The sequence below is a fragment of the Amblyraja radiata genome, chromosome 5, assembly GCF_010909765.2.
Source record: "Amblyraja radiata isolate CabotCenter1 chromosome 5, sAmbRad1.1.pri, whole genome shotgun sequence".
Taxonomy (NCBI): domain Eukaryota; kingdom Metazoa; phylum Chordata; class Chondrichthyes; order Rajiformes; family Rajidae; genus Amblyraja; species Amblyraja radiata.
The window spans coordinates 7019873-7025882 of record NC_045960.1 but is presented as its reverse complement, the minus strand read 5'-3'; the positions used below and the strand labels follow the sequence as shown (position 1 = coordinate 7025882).

Below are 6010 nucleotides of genomic sequence, written 5' to 3'. Positions count from 1 at the left end.
GCCACTCAAGAATTGACCATTTTTTAACTTTGAAAAACTCCTTTGTTGCTTTAGCAGTTCTCTGGATACATTCAAGAGAGAGCTAGATAGGGCTCTTAAAGATAACAGAGTCAGGGGATATGGGGAGAAGGCAAGAACGGGGTACTGATTGGGGATGATCAGCCATGATGACATTGAATGACGGTGCTGGCTCAAAGGGCCGAATGGCCTAGTCCTGCACCTATTGTTTTGTTGTAGAATGAACTGCCGGCCAATGAGTTTTGAGGCATTTGTTCGAACTTGAGCAGATAGGATGTGTCTATACATTTCAGAATTCATTATGCTACTACCGTCATCAGTTGTATCATCAATGAAGAGAAGTGAGCCAGTACGTTCAGCAGCCATACATTACCAGGTCATAACACCCCCACCACGGTGTTTCACAGATGAGGTGGTATGCTTTGGATCTTGGGCAGTTCCTTCTCTCCTCCATACTTTGCTCGTCATCACTCTGATATAAGTTAATCTTCGTCTCATCTGTCCACAAGACCTTTTTCCAGAACAGTGGTTGCTCTTTTAAGTACTTCTTGGCAAACTGTAACCTGGCCATCCTATTTTTGCAGCTAACCAGTGGTTTGCATCTTGCAGTGTAGCCTCTGCATTTCTGTTCATGGAGTCTTCTGCGGACAGTGGCCATTGACAAATCCACACCTGACTCCTAAAGAGTGTTTCTGATCTGTCAGACAGGTGTTTGGCGATTTTTCTTTATTATAGAGAGAATTCTTCTGTCATCAGCTGTGGAGATCTTCCTTGGCCTGCCAGTCCCTTTGCAGTTAGTAAGCTCACCAGTGCTCTCTTTCTTCTTAATGATGTTCCAAACAGTTGATTTTGGTAAGCCTAAGGTTTGGCTGATGTCTCCAACAGTTTTATTCTGACTCATAATTGCTTTTTTGACTTTCATTGGCACAACTTTGGTCCTCGTGTTGATAAACAGCAATAAAAGTTTCCAAATGTGATGGAAAGACTGGAGGAAAGACTAGGTGCTGAGAGCTCTCTTATACCTGCATTTAGGAGGCAATTAAACACACCTGAGCAATTACAAACACCTGTGAAGCCATGTGTCCCATTATGGTGCCCTGAAATGGGGGGATGGGGGCCTATGTATAAACACAGCTGAAATTTCTAAACGGTGAAACCAAAATGTATTAAAATGGCTAATAAGATCTGACAATGTACACTTTAACCACATGTGATTTTTTTCTATTATAAATCTCAAATTGTGGAGTACAGAGGCAAATAAATAAATGAATGGTCTTTGTCCCAATCATTATGGAGGGCACTGTATAACCGAATAGATGATAATCTTAGTTATAATGAAACCGTATTATAGTTATTATGGGAAACGACTGTGTGGTATTTAAATTATATGCACGCATAGACTTAGAGTGGATGTTAGATGCTCTCCTTTTTACTGAAGGTCATAGACCTTTGGAATAAGTTAAGTTAATACATGTTTGGAAAAGCCTTTCTGAAAGTCGACTGAGCAGAGCAGGTGGCTATTTAAGATCACTTTCAATTGTTACATTGAACCTGAATGAGATAGATGGTCCAGCTGGCTCTTTCCTGAGTGCTTTGTTTATTTTTGTGTGTCTCGTTTGCATAAATGCCCTGGGGTCCTGCGTGCAAGATCCAAACCAAAGCATAAATGCCGACTTCCAAGTTGATCTGAGGAGCAGCCAAATTAGATTCAACAATGGCTAACATCATCCGAAAGTCTCATGGTGCACATCCACCTCAGAAAACACTTCAATCATGGCATTATCTTCTACATTTCATGCAGGCCTCTCAATGTTTTCTTTTTCTCACTCTATACACCTTTGAAACCCAAGAACCTTTCTTGGAGGATGAATGAGCTCATGACCACAGAGGTACCTGATCTCATGTCTAGACAAGAATACTAATAATGTCTGTGTGCTGAAGGTCTACAACAACAATCTCAGCAGCACACCATGTCTGCATAAAACTATTCTTCTTGGGCAGTGCCTTTCTTTTTTAATTTTCTGTGAACCACTTTTGAGTTACATAACTTTTTCTTTACATAAAAATAAGGTTCCTTACAGCCTTGATAAACACAAATACTACTTGTATATTGTGTGCTGACACAGAAAGTCTGAGAATACAAAAGCCTACAGCAGCAACCTTGAATCACCACAAGTACTATTTTGGTACAATGTTCATAAACTATTTTCTACAAGTAGACTATAAATAGGAGTACGTTTGATGTTTCTCTCTGAGGCATTCTTGGGGCATTCAGTCTGATTCAGTATTCTGTCTGGATCGTGAATATAAGCATAATCAGTTGAACTCAATTTAACCAATCCACACCACAGTCATTTGTATTTCATTAAAAAGTTACCCATTATAGTTCATTTATCAAGTGATCCTTGTGCAAAATAAATGATTCTTTGTTAGTTGCATCGTGGAAATCCAAAATGAGAATGGTCACATGTACTGCCAATAATCCACCATTATTTAATCATCTATGAACCATCTACTTGATTTTTTAATTTTTTTCAAGAGGAATACTTTTCAGGTTCATAAAAAACATAGGATACAGAGGCGAGACAAGGCTAAGCAGTCTCTCAAGTCTGTTCCACCATCGAATAAGATCATAGCTGTCCTGATTTAGAAACAAGGAACTGCAGATGCTGGTTTACACAAAAGGACTCACAGTGCTGGAGTAACTCAACGGGTCACGCAGCGTCTCTGGAGAACATGGATAGGTCTTCTTCTTGCGTATGGCGTGCACAGCCTAAAGTTGTAGGACAACTTGTTCTATTTGATCTTATTTGATTGTGCACGCCAGGTTGATTGCAATCGTCGCGACTTGAAGGTTGCAATCTCCCACCCCAACATGGATAGGTGATGTTTCGGGTCGGGACCTTTCTTCAGACTTCTTCTGAAGAAGGGCCCTGATCTGAAATGTCACCTATCCATGTTCTCCAGAAATGTCTGTCCTAATACGTGGCCTGAATTCCAGATTTTTTTTTGCTTGTTTTCCATAGTTCTTTAATTTGCTTTAGTCCAAACAACTGTCCCAGAGTAGAAGCGACTTAATGACTAATCATTTACATCCTTCTGGAGTAGAACATTCCAAAGGTTCCCAACCCTTTGAGAAATTATTCCTCTTCACCTCGTTCAGAGAGAGGAGGGTCAACAGCTTATCCTAAGACTAGGCCTCCCAGTTTACAAACCCTCCACTGGGGAAACATTTCCACAACATCTACCTTTTCAAGGCCCCTTTGAATTAAAAAAAAAGACACAAAGTGCTGGAGTAACTCAGCGGGTCAGGCAGCATCCCTGGAGGACATGGAGAGGTGACGTTTCGTGTCAGGACCTTTCTTCAGACAAGGTGGTTTCAATAAGATCACTAGTCACGCTTCTAAATTCCACGTGGGGAAGGGCTGTTCTGCTCAATCTTTCCTCATAACCATCTCATTCCAGGAATCAATTCAGTGCAGCATCTTTGCTACGCCATCTCCATATCAACTTCGTCATTGTTTTCATCCAGTTTACCAAATAAACTATTGGTATTGTCGTGTACCGAGGTACAGCGAAAAGACTACAGATGTCTACAAACATGCCATCCATATTGTACAGATACAGGATAAAGGGAATAACATTGACTGCAAGATAAAGTTCAACAAAGTCAGATTAAAGATAGGAACAAAAAGCTCAAGTAACTCAGCGGGACAGGTAGCATCTCTGGAGCGAAGGAATGGGTGACGTTTCGGATGCGAGATGCTGCCTGTCCCGCCGAGTTACTCCAGTTTTTTGTGTCTATCTTCGGTTTAAACCAGCATCTGCAGTTCCTTCTGACACAAAGTCAGATTAAAGATAGTTTGAAAGTCTCCAAAGAGATGGTGGTCAGGACCGCGCTCTAGTTGGTGATAGGTTGGTTCAGTTGCCTTATAACAACTGGGCAGAAACTGTCTCTGAATCTAGAGGCATGCATTTTCAAACTTCTGTACCTCTTGCCTGGTGGGAGAGTGGAGAAGAGGGAGTGAGAGAGGAGAAGAGGGAGAGGATGAGAGTTGTCCTTGATTATGCTGGTGGTCTTGCCGATTATGACATATTGGCAAAAAATATATTTATATGCAGCAGCTTTAGAAATTTGCACACATTCAAGTATTAAACGGTAGAGCTGCTGCCTTACAGCGCCAGAGACCCGAGTTCAATCCTGACTGCGGGTGCTGTCTGTACGGAGTTTGTACCAAAAGTCATATAGCGGAGCAAGATGTTCTACTCCTGCGAAATGCAATGGGCTGACGTGTAGTACGCTACGGAGGGGATCCTGGGCATTTTTCCCCGCCCATTTTAATAACCGGAACCTACCCGACCCGACCCGACTCGCAGTGTAATCCAAAGATCTTATAGCAGAGCTATAGGATCTTTGGTGTAATTCTGTTAGTTCACACCTGTTAATTCTTGTCAAGAATAAAATTTGACTCTGGTAATTGTCTTTTTAAATGTTTTTTAAATCATTTCTTTTTAAATGGTTCATAGGCTGTGTTTGAGTTGATTTTGTATTACACTTGCACTCTGTAATTCATTCATCTAATCACATTAATGTAATCACACTGTTCACATCTGCAGTATTTGGGAAAATAATAGCAATATGAAGATTCCAGTTGCTCTAGCCCTGGAATGTTACTTAATGTTTTTGTGCTTATTTTCTATTTTCTATGGAGTTGTTTCTCCACAAATAAAAAGGGGTCTGGTCTTCCCAATAGCCAGAGAGTGGAATGAGATCTGCCTGTGGGGTTATCTAATTGAAGAATTTCTCAAAATTAACTTTGTTTTGAGCAAGATTTACAAAAGATGTATAACTTAAGGATGGTTTTATTCCATGAGCATACAACTGACTAGATTGTGCTGGAAAGAACACACATACATGAATGTGATATAGATGTATATAATCATATAACACACACAATTATATTTCTTCTGATTTTTATATCCAATGATGAACTTTATTTCAGACTAGACAAGGGACATTAAATAATAAACCTTGTAAACCTCCCCGCAACTTCACACACACTAGGCCCTATTTCACCCCTCAACTCTCCCCCCCCGGCATTCCCTCGCCTCCCCCCACACTACAATGTCTCCCCCCCTCCTATGCTGTATTCCCTTAACCCACCAGCCCCCAACCTCCACATCTCTCCCCATGCTCTCTGCACCCCGGCCCCTACCCTCCTCTCTCTCCCAAAGATCTTATAGCGGAGCTCACTATAAGGTCTTTGCTCTCTCCCTCCCCCGGCCCTACCCAACCCTCCTGCGCCACCACTACCCCACTTGTACTACTCCTTTCCTCTCTCCCCGGGCCACGCACTCCCTCTCCCCGCCTAGGCCCCGGGCCGCGCACCTCCCTCACCCCGCCAAGGCCTCAGGCCTCCCCGCTGCCCCGGGCCGCGCACCCCCTCTCCCCGCCCAAGTCAAAGCGATGATACGGGAGCGGAGGCGGAAGCAAAGATCCGATCTTCGGCCGGAAGCAAGATGGCGGAGGCTGGTTGCTAAAATGGGTCCTATAATCGCCCATGAATCTTCCCATGATCGTACTACGTGTTTTGCGTAGGAGTAGGCCATCTTGCTCTGCTATAAGATCTTTGGTTTGTACGCTCTCCCCATGACCTGCGTGGGTTTTCTCAGAGATTTCCGATTTCTTCCCACATTCGAAAGATGTGCAGGTTTGTAGGTTAATTGGCTTGGTAAAATTATAAATTGTCCCTAGTATGTGTAGGATAGTGCTAGTGTGCGGGAACCATTGGTCGGCGGGGACTCGGTGGGCCGAAAGGTCAGTTTTCACACTGTATCTCTAAACTAAACTAAGTAACTAATTCAATTCCATTTTCAAGTGTTTTCCTGGCTGCCAAAGTGAGCAAAAGAATGGAATTAATTGGACTTGAAACTTCTAAACATGGCTCCCATCAATTGCTTGTTGTGCTGTCACCATAGATTCAATCTGCTG

At 42.5% G+C, this 6010-nt stretch overlaps 1 protein-coding gene across 2 annotated transcripts in view; it reads right to left on the bottom strand.

The window, feature by feature from the left end:
* babam2 (BRISC and BRCA1 A complex member 2) overlaps positions 1-6010 on the bottom strand; it is a 182361-nt gene that overhangs the window by 106436 nt on the left and 69915 nt on the right. The window lies entirely within an intron of this gene.